This window comes from Puma concolor, chromosome A1 (assembly GCF_028749965.1).
Source record: "Puma concolor isolate L17-30 chromosome A1, mPumCon1.1.hap2, whole genome shotgun sequence".
Lineage (NCBI taxonomy): Eukaryota > Metazoa > Chordata > Mammalia > Carnivora > Felidae > Puma > Puma concolor.
The window spans coordinates 108,593,395-108,613,213 of NC_141667.1; the positions used below are offsets into that span (position 1 = coordinate 108,593,395).

Here is a 19,819-nt window from a genome sequence, read left to right on the forward strand (position 1 = left end):
ATCCCTTTATGAGTCAGTAAGTACCCTGACATTCAGCCAATAATTCTAAAATTGGAAAATGATTGAATTTCCTGGATCTAACAAATAATTTAACCAAAAAAAAAGACTAAAACATGAGTCATAAAGGTATAGATGAGGCCTGTTTTTAAAAAACTCAAATCAAGAAAATCAATTTTATAAGAAATGACATTAAAAGCCTAATTACACTTTTGTAATCAAATCTGTCTTAAATCCACTTACATTTTGCATAATCACTGTCATTATCATTTGCATGATCATAGATTTGACATTCACTTATTCCTTTAACAATGGTTGAATGGTTACCATATAACAGATGACCATTGGCAGAAGCTCTGACCAAGTCTCTAGGTGGTTTCCTGGCCTTTTTCTTGCCTTGTATCCTTTTTATTAACTGTTCAGTGAGTGGAAGAAAAATAATGTGAATTTAATATCTGCTTCCATGATTTAAAATGTTGTTGTAGACTGGTGAGTGGTTTGGAAGCTTTCAGAGGGAAGTAAAGGGAAAAGCATGCCAGATTCACATTTAGACTCATTGACACTACCTAAGTTGACAGAAGCAAACGATTTGTCACTTATCCTCTAAAAGCGTTATCTGCAAAATGAGGAAATTGAGAGGCAGTTGATAGGGATCTTCCAACTTTAAACTTTCATTCATTCTTTTTAGATACTGTGAACATTTGGTCTAGGAAGACCAAGTGGGACAGGAGATTAAAGGTTACCTAATGGGAAAATCAAAGTGTAAATGACTCATCCTAGCTATTTTAACAATGTATTATACATTAATCATTTTTTCTTAAATAAACTCAAATAGTTAAATGAACAGTATTCAGCAAGAATCACTTGAAGGATTCTGAAAATATATTAGAGAATATCATTCTAAGTATGAAGTATCTTGAAAACAGAAACAAATATTATAGCTGATGTAATTTTAATCACTATTATTTACTGAATGCCTTCCAACTCATCATCATACAATCATCTGGTGAAATAGGTATTTTTTATTCCTGTTTTATAGGAAAAAACTGAGGCCAGATAAACAATTCACCAAAGGACACTTAAAGAATGGCCCAGCTGGGTTTACAACCTGGGTTTCTGACTCCAAAGCAGTACTCTTCCCACTACAATAATGTAATGCATTTTGATTCCTACAAATGAGTCTCTTTTCTATATAGTGAAGCTCCAATTACTAATGGTAATGAGAGTAGGAACAACATGGAAGAAGAAATCCCATATAAACATGGGATAACAGATTATGCCATGGATAAATTCCAGTAAAATAAATTCTGGGCTAGGTGAGATTCTCCATCAGATGGCTTCTCAGGCATCCTAACAGTGTCTCAAATTTAAGTCATATTCTCAACTCACTGAAGCTTTAACAGGTTATCTAATCCATTTTCCCACTCATTATAGAAACTTACAATTTATGCTACATGAATGATAGAGTAATCACAAAGAGTAGGCACATAATTTAAAGTAATAATATAGGGAATCTTCTAAGGAAAGGATTTAAAGACTTGTTTTTTGTTTTTTGTTTTTTTTTAACTTTCTATTTTGTCTCATTGAGTTTGTTTAAAAGAAAAATGCACTGAAAATTCAAAAAGCCATTTTCACCCTGGCTAAAAATGCTTTCTTAAAGATGAGAAAAATTGGCTCCAGAGAAGAATATACTGATTTTTCATTTCCATGTACTTTTTCTGTTCTTAGGTTGAGACAACAAAATTGCCACACACACACACACACACACACACACACACACACACACACATTAAAAATGATCTGAAGAATATTAAGTAGGACAAGTCCAAGAAACTTTACCAACTAAAAATTTATTCTTGGATATTCAAGCGGAAACTGAGAAAGAATTCTAAGTATTATACAAGATAAAACTGAAAGTAAAAGACATGAAACAGTTATATTATAGCCTATTGCAAATAAGTAGCAAGAAACAACATTAAAAATAACTATTAACTTACTAATTAAAATAATTCATGAAGTATAAAGTCAGAACTTAGTACTGGTCTTTTAGGTTTTCAAAAATGGGATAATTTAAAAAAAAATCTCATCAATTAAGGAAATTTGTAAGTTACCAGGTATAATTTAAACATTAAAATGCAAGACTAAAGTGCCATAAAAATATTGGGGTCAATCACAGAACATTCCAAACAACCCTAGTAGAATACACATTCTTTTCAAGTGCACATGTAACATGCACCAAGATACACCATATTATGGTCCAAAAAACAAGTCTCAGTAAATGTAAAATAACTGAAATTGTACAGAATATGTCCTCTGACCACAATAAAATTAATTAGGACATCAGTAACAGAAAAATATCTGGAAAATTCCTGAATATTTGGAAAATAAACAGCACACTTCTAAATGACCTATAGGTCAAAGAACCCACAAGGAAAATAGGAAAAATGTTGAACTGAATGAAATTCAAAGCAAAATCCTATCGGTATAGGTTTAACCAGAGAAACAGAAGCAGTAGAATATACTGTGTATATATATCCAGTAAAGAGTTGGCTTGTGCAGTTGTAGGGGCTAGTTGGTCTAAAATCCAAAAATGTGGATCAAACATCTGAGCAAACAGGCCATCGAGAAGGACAAGCTGGATCTCTACACAGCACAAGCTAAAACTGCTATCCACAGATGGAATTTCTTCTTCAGAGAATTCTCAGCTCTGTTCTTTGGTCTTTCAACTGATTCAATCAGGCCCCCAGATTAAGTTGGATAATCTGTTTACTTAAAAGCCACTAATTATGGACTTGAATCACATCTATAGACAACCTTCACAGCAACACCTATATTTAGGTTTGATTAAACAACTAGGGTCTACAGCTTAGCCAAGTTGATGCATAAAATTGACTATCATAACAACAACAAAATTGGTGAGATGCAGAGAGAGTCATGCTTAGAGCTTTAAATGCTTCCATTAGAGAAGAAGAAAGTCCAAAATTAACTATGAAAACTTCCAGCATAAGAAGCTAAAAAAACCAAAACAATGACAGCCTCCACTACCACCACAACAAAAAAAACAGATAAAAAGAAGAAAAAGGACAAGAGAAGAAGCAAATTAAACAAAATAACTAGAAAGAAGGAAGTTGGAGGACTACTTGATTTTAAGACTTACTATTATAGAACTGGTAAATACATATCTCCAAGACTTTTAATGACATTTCAGATGTGCCAATTTAGAAAATCCCCAGCTCCAACTTCTCCCTGCTTATCATGCTCTAGATATAACTTTCTGGAAGTCAAGAACTGGATGCCCCCTTGAAGGTAGAAGGTAGTTCCATCCTTTCATTTTCCAGAAAAGAACACCCAAGCCCAAATACTTGTGCTCAAGGACTAGAACCCTGGTTTCCAAAACCCCTTCCCAGAGCTCTTCCCATTACAATATACGGTCTCCAAGTTGTCTTACAGGTCACTAAAACTCTGCCACACCTAGGCCACTGTGCTGTAGTAACCATTGGGAAAAGCTACCACCTACCCGTCTGCTCATTTTCTTTTACTTCTTAAGTTTATCCACAGGCTTGCACAAGAAGCAATTTTATGTTAATTAGAAAAGGGCACACCCTCTTGGGGAACTCCAAGGAAATAAACATCTTTTCTAGGCTGAAAGATTAGAAAAGGGAACCCATTCCCTGAGGCTGATGTGGCCCTCTCCAGGGCAGGCGGCCTGGAAGTGGCACTCCACCTAGATTCCAACCCAAGTTCACATTCCATGGTGAAGTCCTCTGCACAACTATCTGCAGTAGCCTAGCTTATTTATCATTCACCAACTTAGCAAATGCAGAAAATCAAGTAATGTCATTCCATAAAAATATTCCATTCATCGAGTCAAATATTAAAAAACTTAAAAAGAATCATATCTTAAAACTCTTAAGCTATATCTTAACTCTTGGCATACCAAGGTTCTAGTATTGGAAATAATTCAAGCAGAAGTATAGAGTTAAAAGTAGACAGGAAAACTTTATTGCCAGTACTATTTTATTTTATTTTATTTTATTTTATTTTATTTTATTTTTTGCCAGTACTTCATATTAAAAAGTGATATTTTATGTTTGTTTTGTTTAGTAAGATTTGAAGTGTTTCTCTAAGTGCTATATTAAAAATCACATAGAAGGAAAATTATAGCAACATGTTTTCCTAAGCAATAAATGTCATCACTGAATTTTCAGCAAGGACATTTATCTTTCTAAAATAAAACTGTTGGATACACTAACTAAAGTTAGAATTTTATCTTTTAAATTTGTTTTCTTAAGTGAACATGTCCATAATCACATTTGTAGACACATGCTATTTTTGTTTTATGCAGTTGTCATTAAGTTTTTAGTATAAACAGGATGTTCTCAAAAATAATACTTCCATTTTTTAATGAACATTCAAAGTGAAACAAATGAAATAAGATAGTAATTAACAATTTAAGTAAAATGTAATAAATTAGCAAACTCATTATCTTAGAAGAGACTGTTTCTTTTACTTACAAAATTACTCCCATAATCTACTTACTCCATTTTACGGTCTTGCGGTTGGCAGTATAAACAAACCTTCAGGAAAACTAATTAACCTCATCTGACTCAACACCATTTTACTTGGATTTCCTATGCATTTAGAGCACCTAGTCTGTCTGCACCATTTTGTACTTTTAATGTATTATTTTCTTAAGTAATTTTATGTGTCCAATGTTTTACACAGCATGATTTAGGCAATAATCACATCTGATGTAAAGTACATTCTCTGAAGTCAAGAGAGAGGATGTGGGAGGTGGCAGAGCCAGCATATTTATGAAGGGCAGTAGTGTCTAATTTTCTTTCTAGGTATACTTGGCTTGTGTCCCCAAACTGTCACCATGGACTGGGTTCATCTCTTCTATTTCAGTGGTGTCATACCTCTTAAAAACATACATCCCCTTAGATACTGTGGTTGTTATATTTGCTCAATAACCACTGTCAATTACCTGGCATTAATTTTTCATTTTATTTTGGAATATGGCCTGATTGGAAGGAGCTACCAGAAAGTGAGCTGTTCTAAGGCTGTTAAATCAGAAGGCTGGATTGTGTGGCACCAAAGGCACTTAAAATTTTTTTTAATGTTTATTCATTTTTGAGAGAGAGAGAGAGAGAGAGAACAGGGGAGGGGCAGAGAGAGAGACACACAGAATCCAAAGCAGGCTCCAGGCTCTGAGCTGTCAGCACAGAGCCCATCACAGGGCTTGAACCCACAAACCGCGAGATCATAACCTGAACCGAAGTCAGACGCTTAACCAACTGAGACACCCAAGGGCCCCTCAAAGGCACTTTAAACTCTATAATCATAGGCCATCAATGGCATCATGTTTTAGAAGCAGTCTCGTATGCATTATTTCATCTGACATGACTGACCACAACCCTATTAAGACAGGAAGGGCAGGTATCAATCACATTTTATAGGTGAGGAAACATTTAGAAATGCTGACATGGGGCACCTGGGTGGCGCAGTCGGTTAAGCGTCCGACTTCAGCCAGGTCACCATCTCACGGTCCGTGAGTTCGAGCCCCGCCTCAGGCTCTGGGCTGATGGCTCAGAGCCTGGAGCCTGTTTCCAATTCTGTGTCTCCCTCTCTCTCTGCCCCTCCCCCGTTCATGCTCTGTCTCTCTCTGTCCCCCCAAAAAATAAATAAAAAAACGTTGGAAAAAAAAAAAATTAAAAAAAAAAAAAAAAAAGAAATGCTGACTTGTTCATATCTCATTTAGAATAAATGATTGTGTAATCCGCAACTGTTATTAAATTTAAATAATGTTAATTATATAAAAATTTTATTATAGTGCTAGAAATAAAAATTTTTCTTAAAAAAAATTTTTTTTTAATGTTTCTCTATTTTTAAGGGCGGTGGGTGAGAAGGGGCAGAGAAAAGGAGACAGAGGATCCTGAGTCGGCTCCACCCTGACAGCAGAGAGCCCGATGTAGGGACTGAACTCATGAACCTAGAGATATGACCAGAGCTGAAGTTGAAGGCTTAACCGACTGAGCCACCCAGGCACCCCTAAAATTTCTCATTTTGTCACTAGGTAGATTCATTCCTCTCCCTAAACTACCACCTCATTTACTATAGGGATTTAGTGTTCACTTGCAAATCATAGAAAGTAAAACATAATTGTCTAATACAGTAACCCCACCAAACCCTCCTACTCATATATCTCCTGTCCAAAAATGTAGAAATCCATTATTCACCCAACCTTGAATCTTTCAAATTGGTTTACTCTAGGTGAAAAAAGATGATCTATGTGTTTCTGTACACTTGAATAAACACAGAAATCAAGCAAAATGAGTTATATTTGCACTTTACTATCCTGGAAGGTATCTTATGATCTGGTCCCAACCTATCTTTCCAGCTTTATTTCCAACGATATCCTCTCCTCTATTCACATAAATTGTTCCTCACTTTTCTCAGTTTCCTCTACTGGAAATTCCCTTCCCCACCCATTTCCTCTTATTCAAACTTTACCCCTTCTTCAAGGCCTAGTATTAATGCTATCTACTTTGCATACATGCAGACTTCCTGATCCGTAATATCAAAATTAATCTCTCCCTTCTCCATGAAGCTACTGTACTTTCTCTGAACTTCTGCTTTATATAGAGTTCATTGTGTACAGATGACTATCTGTTTGGCTCAGCTGAGAGCTTTTTTTGTAGGCAGGGGGAGTATCTTTCTTTATCTTTCTATCCACCACGTGCATATTGTAGATGTTTGGAAGAATGTTTGCTGAATGCAAATTACCTTGCACACAGAACGACTGTCTTGGTCTGGGTTTTCACTGTAACTTATCTGCACTTGGACTATTAAGGTAGCCTTTGGTTGATCTCCTCAACCTGTAGTCTTGTCTCCTTCCAGTTTATTTTCCACGCTACTACCACAATGATCTCTCTAAGACAAAAAGCTAATCATGTCACTTTACAATTTTAAAACTTTTATATTGTTTCCCACCATGTAAAGGACAAAGTCCAGTTTCTAAATATGCCATACAAGTCCCATCTTGATCTGGCCCCAGTTTACTCCTCTAAAACTTTCTACCATAATTCCTGCAGATGTCTGTCCCTGTATACCTAACTTCCCACAACTATCAGGATATCAAACTCTCACCAATCCCTTTGCATGTACTGTCTGTATCCTGGCCCACCATTCTTTATGCCTCATCTCAGGGGAAGTATAAAATGGCAGTTAAGTGAACTATATCTGTGTTTAAATCCTGGATTGTCCATTGCTTGGAGAGTAATCTTGGATGAGTTAAACTTTGCAAATACAGCTGAAGGAAGATTAGAAAGGTGTCTGGCCTCACCATTCTCCCCTTAGTCTCTTTGCAAAACCACTCTATTCATATGCTTTGGTGGGCAACTCTGGCATTTTGTGTAAAATACAAAACTAAGAGCCAGTATTAGACTCTAAGCCCTAGGGTTCCTTGTAGGTAGATGTAATTAATCAAGTTCCAGATTGAAAAGCAGATAAGCTTTAACCTTGTTTTCCTAGCTCCTTATTCACTATATATTAAAATGTGATGTAATAATACATAGAAATTTTAAATCCTTGTCTGCAATGGTGGTCCATGTCAGCAAGGATGCACATTTAACATATTTTCATATATTGCTTGCCTCATATATCTTCAGTGAAATATCTGCTCAGATCTTTTGTCCATTTCTTAAATTGGTTTGTTTTCTTATTGTTGAGTTTTCAGAATTCTTTATATATTTTGGATATAAGTCTGTTATTAGATATATAATTTGCAACTATTGCTTCCCAGTCTGTGGCTTGTCTTTTCATCCCTTAAAAGCATCTTTTTCAAAGCCAAAATTTTTAATTTTGATATAGTCCAATTTATTAGTGCACTTCATGTCTTTTTGTATCTAAAACTCATTAACATAACCAAGTCCATAAAGATATTCTCCTATGTTTTCTTTTAGAAGCTTAATAGTTTTACTTTTAAGCCCATGATCCTTTTTTTTTTTCTTTTTAAAGTAAGCTTCACACCCATTGTGGAGCTCAACGTGGGGCTTGAACTCATGACCCTAAGATCAAGAGTTAGATGCTTAACTGAGCCACCCAGGAGCCCCAGTGTCAATGATCCATTTTGAGTTAATTTTTGTATACAGTGTGAGGTAGGTATCAATGTTCATTTTTTTGCACATAGACTTTCAGTTGCTTTAACACCATTTGTTAAAAAGATTATCATTTCTTAATCAAACTGTCTTTGTACTTTTGTCAAGTTATCAGTTGACTATATATGTGAGTCTCTTTCTGGGCTCTGTATTCTGTTCCATTGACACCTCTCTGTATCCATTAGCCATCTATTTTTTTTCCTCTGTAAGATTTAATAGGTATGTAATGTTCTAGAGGGTTATAACCAGCATATATTTAAGTATCCCTAGTTCAAGGTATCATAGCTCCAAATAAGAATTGCTTTCTGTTCTAAGAATCTAAAACAGAAAGGTAACAGCAACATCAAAAAGCGAACTGAACAGAACCTGGCTGATGTGAAGCGGAACAAGAATGTTGTAACAGGCAATAATACCCTAGCTAGGCAACTGCTCTGCCTGGAAACAGAGTTTTCAACCTTAAACAACCCAGATGAGGTGAATCCTTTGGCATAACCTATTTCCATGTCAGATTCATAGCTTTGTAAGGGGTTCAATTGTTTGTATTTTGTTTTAACCTGGCTTAGGTGCCAGATATTAATCAAAAATTCAGCAGCCACAGTGTTCTAAAAAAGAACCATTCACAGGTACATACAGTATGAACTTACATTCTTCAAATGTTACTCTAGAAACTTTTAGCCAAAACAAAGCAAAATTAATTTTCTCATACAGAAACATTCCTTTTATGCTTTTTTGTTGGAATAGAGTATTTTATCAGTATTTTGTGAAAATTATGTTAATAAGAGCCTTTGCACATTATAAAAGGCTCTCTATTATCTTAAGACTTTAAGACTCCAGGAATCAAAGTGATGCAGACATCCTTCCATCCTAGAGCCACAGCACAAAAGACCCAAAGCAGTGGTGCTGCAATCCTACCATCCTTAGGTTGCAACCCCCTCTGGAGGCCAGGCTGTTAGGCGCTTCATTTTTGTTGCAGGCTGGGCTTACGTACTGTAACAGGTGTTATGTCCCCTTATTCCTACTTAAAATTGTTGCTATTCACTGGCACAGCTTAGAAGCAAAGCTAGCTAGGTTAGAAGAAAGGACTCTCATTTTGTCTCTCTAGAAGAGCATAACCTTGTCTTCTGCAGACATCCGAGCCTAACATTGTAAGAGACAGATAATCTAGATCCAGACTTGCTTTTTAACCTTATTTACTTGTATTCACCTATGCTCCCAACATAACAGGAAAAGGTTAAGTGATATGTGTATTTTCATCACTGATTCATTTGCTACAAAAACTATGAGCAAAACCTTTAAATATTGGCTAAAATGTAAACACATTTTGTTCCAAAATTCTTTCCATACTACCCAGCAGAGGTTAAAACAATAAAATGCAGAAAGCATAATTTTTAAAACTCCACTGGAATACTGGTAAATCCTACCTGAGAATATAATAGTGAACATAACGCCAAACAATTAAGGCTGGCTAATAACTTTGCAATGTTATCCTGGTCTTCAATTTCTGGGCCACTCTCCAGAAGCATCAGGATCAGACATTCTTACCTTCTATCACACTAAATGTACTTTCACAGGTCAGCTACATATCCTTTTTTCTAGGTGACTGGGCAAGTACATACCTAGTACATCTAAAACCAAGTCTTACCACACAGCAGCAGGATATAAAATAAAAGGACTATGACACTCTAGCCTTTGTATGAGGCCTACATGATATCTTTCTAAACTCTTGGAAGCCAAGCCAAGGGTTTTTCTTTTTAACTCCCTTTAACAAAGACTGTCTTTAAGATATTTCACGTTACTGTCAGTCTTGTGAACAAATAAGCATATCTGGAAATTTTCTATTAATTTGTAATGATTAATAAGACTAAAAAAGTAAGTGCTTATCTAAAAGGAAGAAAAATTAACAGGAAGTCATTATATAATTTTTGAAGTAAGAAAACATCCTTTTTCACAGAACCAAGAAAATCAAATATGCAGCAAAGAACAAGTCTAATTTCCTATCTGTTAAGAGACAGTATGTGTGTGTGTGTGTGTGTGTGTGTGTGTGTGTGTGTGTGTGTGTATAAGTGAAAATATAAATTAAAGAGAAAGGATTTGGTACTTAAGCTCATATGCCAATTAATCTACCTTTAGCCACAAGAAAAGTGCTTTTCAGTAGGAAGAGAGACCTACCCATGATCATGTAATAAATTTGAGACTGTTTAAATAAGATAATTCTTTAAAGAAGCAGCTAAGTCAATACCATAAATTTGAAAACAGAAAGCAGACTAGTTGACATGACAAAATTAGCAGTTAGCAATAGCAGGAAAATACATTAAGGATATTTAAAATAAAGGAAAAATTTAAGTGAGTGAAAGTAACAAATCAAATATAAAATAATATTAAAAATCTAGTAAGCTACTTGTATACTTCAAAATAATAATGGAAATCCTATTTATAACATTCACATAGGTGCATTTAGTTTTTACTTATTTTTTTAATGTTTATTTATTTATTTTTTTATTTGATAGAGAACACAAGCATGGGAAGGGGCAGAGAGAGAGGGAGAAAGGATATAAAGTGGGCTCTGCACTGACAGCAGCAAGCCCGATGCAGGGCTCGAACTCACAAACCACAAGAATATGACCTGAGCCAAAGTCGGATGCTCAACTAACTGAGGCATCCTGGTGCCCCCATGTAGGTGCACTTAAATAGTAAACACATTGAAATCAACATGAATACACATATATATTGAATGAACTAATAATACACAGAGTGTAGCAATATCTAAACAATAAGACTAAGGAGAGAAGAGGGATCAAATATTACTAACATATCAAAGTTGGCAAAAAGGTAGGAAAGAACTGTAATGAATTCTGTGAGATTCCTCTCCAAAGTAGGTCATTACCAAATAATTTATATTGTGTCTACTTTTAAAAAGACAAGCTTAAATAAAGGCAAAGATTCAATAAGGTGAACAAAAGAGAACAAAACCCACTCATTTAGATTAATGTTGATGAAACACTAAGGCAGTGGTTCTTAAAAAAAGTTATAGAACTTGTAGAAAACTGATTTTGGCTGGCAGAACAGACCCTCTTACTTTATCTTCCTAGAATAGAGTGACCTTGTCTTATACAAACATCTGAGCCTAGCACTGAAAAAAGACAAATAATCTGGATCCAAACTTAATTTTTAACCTTATTTACCTTTATTCACCTATGCTCCCAACATTTAGGAAAAGGTTAAGTAACATGTATATTTTCATCACTAATTATTTGGCTACAAAAACTATGAGAAAATCACATGCTAGACTTGCTGAATGATTTTTTCTTTGTTTTGTGTTGTTTTTTGAGGGGGGTGGGTCCTACCACATGCATTTTGTAAAAGCCAAACAAAGTTTAAAAATTTGTCTTTAGGTTATTCGAATACGCACTCTTGGTAGGCATGGAGGGAGTTATTTAATTTAATTAATTATTAATTAATTTAAGTTTATTTACTTAGAGAAAGAGAGAGAGAGCATCAGTCGGGGAGGAGAGAGAGAGGGAGAGTAAGAATCCCAAGCAGGTTTGCACTGGCAGCGCAGAGCCCAATGTGGGGTTCGACCTCATGAACCATGGTATCATGACCTAAGCCAAAACCAAAAGTCAAAGGCTCGACCTACTGAGCCACCAAGGCACCCCCGGAGGGAGTTATTTTAAATAGTGTGGTCTGTAAAGATGTTTGTTTGAGCAAAGAACTGCATGAAGAGAAGGAATGGTTACTAAGACTATCTTAGAGAGGAAACTTTCAAGCTGAGGTAACTCAGAGTGCACAGGCCTGAAAAAGGAATAAGCTTGGCATGTCTGTGAAACAGCAAGAAGGACAGTATGCTGCCTTTGAAGTGAGCCACTAGAGTAAGGTAAATAGCTTGGCCAAAGTGTGTAAGAAAGCCGAGGGTGTGAGGACCAGAGCACAGAGTACAGGGGTTGCCTTTTTTAGAAAGCAGCATAGAAATTCCGATGCAAATGGGTAGATTGGTGGCGGGCAAATGAGGACTTTCTCTCACTGGTTCAGTTTCCATAATGAAATAAGAAGCAAGGTGATCAGCCAAAAGTGAGAAGAGTAGTGAAGCTGTTGGGTGTCAATAATTAATATGATTCTCCTCTAGGAACAACAAGAAAACCAACTAAGAAACCTATTAAAAACAATGAAGCAGCTATTCATTTCCTCTCTGCCTACATCCCCATATTAGGGAATCTACCCTACTCCTACCCCTGGAAGAAATAGCCTTATTCTATCAGTTAGGTTCAGGTTCTGCTACACTTAATAGAAACTCCAATAACATGACTTAGATAACTTGAAGGTTCTTTTATCCCACACAGAAAAACTCCAGAGATAGGCAATCCAAGTTGGAATTGTGGTTCCATGAGGATTTTAAGGCCCCAGGCTCTTTCAATCTCTCTGTTTTGCTAAGGCTAGCCCCCTCCCTCTTTCCTTTAGAAAAGACTGCCTGAGAGTCAGATACACTTCTGTTTCATTTCATCAGCAAGAATTCGGTCACAAGGCCTTGCCCGGCTACAAAGAGGTATGGTGAATGTCGTCTGATGAGGTGGTCAAGAGTCCATCTAAATATTTGGGTTCTCATTACTAAATAAGTAGGGTAGTGGAAGATGGAGGGACATAGCATCTCTGTCACACCTGCATATCTCATGGCTTTCTAAGAGCCCCTCCACCATCACTGTCCCCACCAATGACATAACTCAATGGATGGCTAACCCAAGCCAAGGCAGTAAGATTCTCTCTCTCTGGAAAGTCAGGCTTTGGGACACAGAAATCTAAGCAATTACTTCTGAAGGGCTGAACTGCAGGAGACAACAGGCAAGAGCCCTACTGAGAAAACACAAGATTGTAGAAGAGAACAAATGAACAGACAAAAGGAGAGTTGAGAACGCAGAAGGAGAGAAACATAAGTTTGTGACAACAGCCATTCCTGTCAGGCCTGTATGCAATTCTTTTATTTGGATTCTGTGCAACTCCTCTATTCTTTTATGCAGAAATCCCTTTAGTTTATTTATATGTAAAATCACTTTATAGAAAAATATGAGTTTTTGAGTAGGTTTCTATTCCCCACAACCAAAGGATCCTTAAGATAGCTAATAAAAAAATTATGATTTAATATTATGTGCACATGAAGTATTTCTGTATCTTTGGTGAAACTTGTGGAAGATAATCATCATGTTCTTCTGCACCCCTTTTGGACAGATGGGTAAGATAGAATTTCCTTTAGAATTTTGTATTTTTTAAAAAGCATATAATAATTAGAAATTGATACCCTTCTTTTTTAAATTCAGATAATGGCAGTTAAGTAATGTTTGTCTTTTTCTGTCCTACCAGGAAGACAATGACTAGATTTATTACACAATTACAAGTATTTATAGCAATTCCTGGTTAGAGGACAAAGCCTGGAGGAGATTTCATTATTGTTTCTAAGCATTTACTGCTCTACCTTGTAAAACGTTTCTATTTCACCACAGAGCCACCAGGCTTGGCCACATCACTTGTTCTCACCAACAAACTGGTGAGGTGATAGATGCCACATCTAAGTAGAAGCTTTAAGAGTTAGCATATGATTCATTGTCCCTCTTTTTCCTCTGCCGTGCCTCTCGGCCAGAGGCTTTTCCTTCATCCTGGACCCTTCAATGTAAGTGATATGCAGCAGATCCACAGATCATGCCAGGATGTAGCCAGAACAAAAGAACAAACATTAGTTTTAACCCACTGAGATTTTGGGATTGTTTGTTATCATAGCATAACCTAACTTAAGCTGACTAATAAAAGAAGCAATTCAGTGTGTTTATGGGCAGGACACTGAGGTAGATCAGAAAGGACAAAAGGACAAAAATGTCTGAGGGGACCACTAGGGACATCCAGGATTCCTGTCTCAATACCTATCACCACCACTCAGCCAGTTATCTAAGCCACAAGCCTAGGAGTCATCTGGAATATATCTTTCTCCTTTGGGTCTCCTATATCCAAATCTTTTGCTTCCTTATCATCTAAATCCATCCCCATAGATACTACTTTAGTGGATTAACCCTTATTACCTCTTCCTTGGACTAATAATCTACTAATGTGTCTTTGTGTTTTGATCTCCTTCTTCCAGCCCATCCCCTACACTTATATAGAATAATATTTCTAACATGATGTCATACCTTTGCTAGAAACATTCGATGTGAGAGTTTCACTTCAGCTGGACACAAGTAAGCTGGCCCCGGCCAACTGTTCTCTGGGCTCTGGAGGGGATGTCAGACCATTAACAGGTTCAAGCACCAACTTTGCCACTTTCTACACACAAATCACTTAACCTCTTTAAGTGCAGTGGTTTGTGTTTGTTTGTTTGTTTGTTTGTTTGTTTTTGTAAAACGGGAATCATAATAAAGACTATATCTTGCAGCTTTGTTGTAGAGGTTAAATTCGAGAAATAAATTGATTTGGCAAATCAGTGGTCTGGTCACACTGTAGAACAAGAAATATTTGTGGAATAACAGAACGATTCTCTGGCTCCAGCACCTATGAACACTTCACAGCCCTTATCTGTTCATACAGCTGTCTCTACTAGACACTAAGCAACTTGTGAAGAAACTTGGACTTACTAATCTGAGCATCCTGGGACCTAGCACAGTGCTTGGTACAAAGGAGAAACTCAAAATAATGTGCAAAAGTGAAGCCATACCTGAAAGGTGGTAAAATCTCTGAACACTTTGGGGGGAAAGGATACAAAGAGTAAAACTAGAGAAAAAAAAGACGAGAGGAAAAAATAAAATCACTAACTCTAAGTTTCCCTCAGGCCCTTGTGCAACTTCATGTGTTTTTAACTTTGTGCTAAACAAAGATCTTTGCATCTTGAGTGGCCTCTTTCTTCTGTATTTTGCCAATTTAATTGATAGGTGAATTCACAATGTATAGACAAAGAAAGTAGGAAAGCAATGAATTTCACAACTCTTCAATGTGACTAGATTTGTTCCAGGGTAGAGAATACTTCCTCAAATGCTTGAATAACTTAAGAAATGTTTTTCTGCACATAATCTCAACGCTACATTTCAAATGTACAACTCCGTTCTCCAAAAACAAGTGATACTACCAGATCAATAGAATGTAACTCTCAGGCATAATACAAATCAATACATTCTAAAGAGATGCAAATGCTTTTTCTCCATTTTGACAGGAGAATCTCCCCCATGTGGGCATTTCACTGCTTCCTGTCTTCCATTTGAAATCTAATTGTAAAAACAGTAGGGTTGTCAAATTTCTGAAGTATATAATTGAAGTTCAAGGATTTTGTTTGTTTGTTTTATTTTGAAGGTGATTCCTTGGATATGGATTAAGGTTGTCAATGAACTAACTGGGCATTTTAAAAGTGTTTTTTTTAGTTCAAACAGCCCAAGAAACAGTTTTGTTCAAAATATCCAAAAATCCTTACTATAAAGACCCAAACAAAAGAAAAGTAGAAGCTTGCCAGAAATGCCAAATGATGGTATGGTTTACATTATAATTTTTACTATTCCAAAATTTTAAATGTAACAGATAAAGGCAGTAAAATAAACCATCTAGTCTACATTGGGGTATTATACAACACTAATTTCAAGGATTGGACTTAATGCTAAAATGTTATTTCTTTCCAATAGTGGCTCCAAAAAATGGTTTATCTTTCTAGCATTAGGGTATAATTTATGAAATTGATGATATTTGTCCATTCTTGATCTACAAAAATGGCAATTGGACATTCAACTCTTTTTTTCTTTTTTTTTTTTTTTTTTAAATTTTTTTTTCAACGTTTATTTATTTTTGGGACAGACAGAGACAGAGCATGAATGGGGGAGGGGCAGAGACAGAGGGAGACACAGAATCGGAAACAGGCTCCAGGCTCTGAGCCATCAGCCCAGAGCCCGACGCGGGGCTCGAACTCACGGACCGCGAGATCGTGACCTGGCTGAAGTCGGACGCTTAACCGACTGCGCCACCCAGGCGCCCCTCAACTCTTTTTTTCAATGTTAATTTATTTTTGAGAGAGAGAGAGAGACAGAGTGTGAGTGGGGAGAGGGGCAGAGAGAGAGAGAGAGAGAGTGAGAGAGAGAGAGACAGAATCCCATCAGCACAGAGCCTGATGCAGGGCTCAAATCCACGAGCCATGAGATCATGACCTGAGCAGAAGTCGGACGCTTAACCGACTGAGCCACCCTAGTGCCCCACATTCAACTATTTTTTGACCTGGTATTTTGAACTTTCCCAGAAATATATATTGCCTACCTAACATCCATAATAATTTGTAGACACGTCTATTAGGGCACTCGACATACTAAATTGTAATTAATTGTTTATAATTGCACTCATATACTATATTTTGAACATGTGCCTTTATTTTCATGTTCCTGGAGTCTAGCACTGTCTGGCGTATAGCAGTTCTTGCAGCATCTGGCTACAACAGTAACATATGTTTGAGAGTAGAATGACTGCTTAGGAAAGAACATATACAAAATAAAAAGCAAGTTCTAGTACAAGTTAGCATGCAAACTTCATTAAAATTGGGACTGCTCCATAGCTTGGTCATCTGCTATTCCATACCAAAGAGATAATACCTGCAAATTTTCTTTATTCAGAGACCAAGTTACCCACGGTATATATCTCGCATTTCTTTCTCTTCCCCTTTTTAAATGTCTGCTTCAGTAGACATCTCAGAGCAAACGAAGGTAAACAGAAGCAGAAATGGTCTAAATGGTTAATGCAGTCCTTGCTTGTAAATGTTCTGTTGAATAGAAGAGGGGGACTTCTCAGAGATGATGATTCTAATGGTTAAAAAAGGGTTGTTAAAAGGTCTGCGGATTTCAATCTATTATTGTATTATCTTTTAAAATTTGTACTATAATTTAAAAATGCATACTATCTTCTAAATGTTTGAAATTTAAATTTGGTATTATCTTTTTGAATCTGGACTTCCTGTGACTGATCATATTGAGACTCAGATCCCCAAGGCTGAGAGAAAGCTCACAAATGTTTTTGAGAAGCTAGAAACAATGGGAAGTTAAGAAATCCTAGTAACATATGTCAACCCCAACAAAGAGAGACTGGAGTGGCTACAATTGGCACCATCTAATTTGGGTGTTCACCCAGGCCTCGGGGAGTATACTCAGGAGGTTATTTACGACTCTATTACCCCTTGCCTCGTAACTTAAAGTTCAATCCAACTCATTAGGTCTTCCATCCCAACTTCAATATCCATATCTAAATTCCTGGTACTATCATAATAATGATATTTCATATTCAGTCAACCTAACATAAGTCATAACTAAAACACAAATACGACTTAACTTTACCAATAAAAGAGTTGTTTTAAGACAAAGGTCAACTAAATATCATGGGTCAACAGAACACAGCTGATCAAACCAGAACCTGTTCAAACATCAAAATTAATACCACTCTGGTTAACCTTGAAATATTTCTATCAAATGTTTAATGATTATAATTTGAGGGTATGTGTCAGTATTTGTTTGATTCATATTTCAATGTAATGAAAATAATTTAGAAGAGTAATCACAATATAATTACATTTGATAGAAATTACACAAAGACAGAATTTCTATAATGATTATAATCATCACAACAAACCAACGATTTCTAACTATTTGGTCTGCTTGCTACGTCTGATTTTATCCTTTGGTCTTTTATTATGAATCCCTACACGGATGCTAAAAAATAGGGCAGACAGCTGAATTTGGTTTATAGGATTAACTTGCAGCAGTTGAGCTCCACCTACAGGCAAAAAAATAATTCTTTACAATCAACTTTAAAATAGGACGTTCCAAAAGACCAGCGCCAATTAAGCCCAAACTTAAAATTAACCTTAGGTGCTCAGTAGAATAACCTGGAGTGCTTTTTTTTTTATTATTATTTATTTTATTTTATTTTATTTATTTATTTATTTTTCCTAGAGTGCGTTTTTAACCTTAGGATGCCGTACCAAAATTTCTGACAGACTTAGTCAGAGGTGGGGCCTATTCCTAGGTGACCTCAATGTACTGAAAAGGTTGAAAGACACTGATTTAAATCTTTACCAGCACATATCTTTTTAAAACATCAGAAATACTTAAATATCATATTTTATTCCTTATAAAATTATTTCAGTCCCAGTATATTGACCCTTTTATTTTTTTAACATAACACTAACTTGAGAGTTAAACTATAGTGAAGCTGCTATAACTAACTAATAATTTTGGACTTTTTTTGTACGCAAAATAAGTGTTCATGAGACAAATGTGGAAATTTCTAAGTAAGAGTGAAAAACTGTATTTTCCCTTTGAAATCCTGTACTGTCTTCTCTATCCCGACCTCCTTATTTTTCTTTTATTTCTCTTTGAGGGCAGGAGAGGTAAGATGAAGGAGGGAGAGAGGAGGATGTCAATATTGAAAATCTGGAGGAAGAGGGGAACAGTTAAAAATAGATGTTTTGGTGTTTTCACTATTTATTAAGGCAAATTTTGCCAAATAAGCTTTATTTAGTACTTAAAGAAAAGTCAGCTCTGCTAAATTATAAGTTATATTAATTACAGGGTGTATAAATATTGCAACTTGTATTAAAGCCAGTAAGACAGGAGAATTGAGGACTTAAGCACTTAAGCATAACAACTATTTGTTTCATCTGTTAAAAATTCAAAATGCATTTTTTGTCACATTATAAGCCTAACCTGTACCACATTCATAGTTCTTAAAAATTAGAAAATGCATGTTTTGAATGAAAATGAGAGAGAAAAAGCATCCTTGATTGTATGTATAATCTGACTTAAGGTTACAGACTTGATATGATATATAAGCTCATATATGATCACTAAAACATTGTCAATAGTTGCCCAATGTTAATCTACTATATTTAAGTACGATTTCTGAATATAAGGGTTTATTGCCATCAGTGGAGATTGCTGACAATTACTTTTCAGGTTACATGAAGGAAAAAATTGAGGAACCGAAGCAGTGCCAATAGAGAAATGCCTTTTATTTTTAAGTTTTTCTATATGAAGTGGAGAAACATAGCAGAAAAATAAGAATGTTGCTGGGGTTCCTGGGAGGCTCAGTCAGCTAAGCATCCAACTCTTGGTTTTGGCTCAGGTCATGATCTCACAGTGCTATGAGTTCCAGCCCCACGTCGGGCTCTGTGCTGACAGTGTGGAGCCTGCTTGGGATTCTCTCTTTCTCTCTCTCTGCCCCTCCCCTGCTCACTCTCTCTGTCTCTCTCTCAAAATAAATACACTTAAAAAAAAAAATAAGAATGTTGTTTATATGTAGTTACACCCATCTTATCCCCAAATGTAGGCGATCCAAAGAAAACATTTTTTTTAAAAATTTTTTTTTTCAACATTTATTTATTTTTGGGACAGAGAGAGACAGAGCATGAACGGGGGAGGGGCAGAGAGAGAGGGAGACACAGAATCGGAAACAGGCTCCAGGCTCTGAGCCATCAGCCCAGAGCCTGATGCGGGGCTCAAACTCACGGACCGCGAGATCGTGACCTGGCTGAAGTCGGCCGCTTAACCGACTGCGCCACCCAGGCGCCCCAGAAAACATTTTTAAGGCAGTATTATTTAAAATGTATACCATAAAGTTGAATAATAAAATCACAAAGGAGAGTTTTTCAGTTAAGTTGAATTTCAGAATATAGT

At 36.2% G+C, this 19,819-nt stretch overlaps 1 protein-coding gene across 3 annotated transcripts in view; it reads right to left on the minus strand.

Annotated features, from left to right (window-relative positions):
* The window catches only part of CWC27 (CWC27 spliceosome associated cyclophilin), a 191,964-nt gene that overhangs the window by 139,196 nt on the left and 32,949 nt on the right, over positions 1 to 19,819 (minus strand). The window lies entirely within an intron of this gene.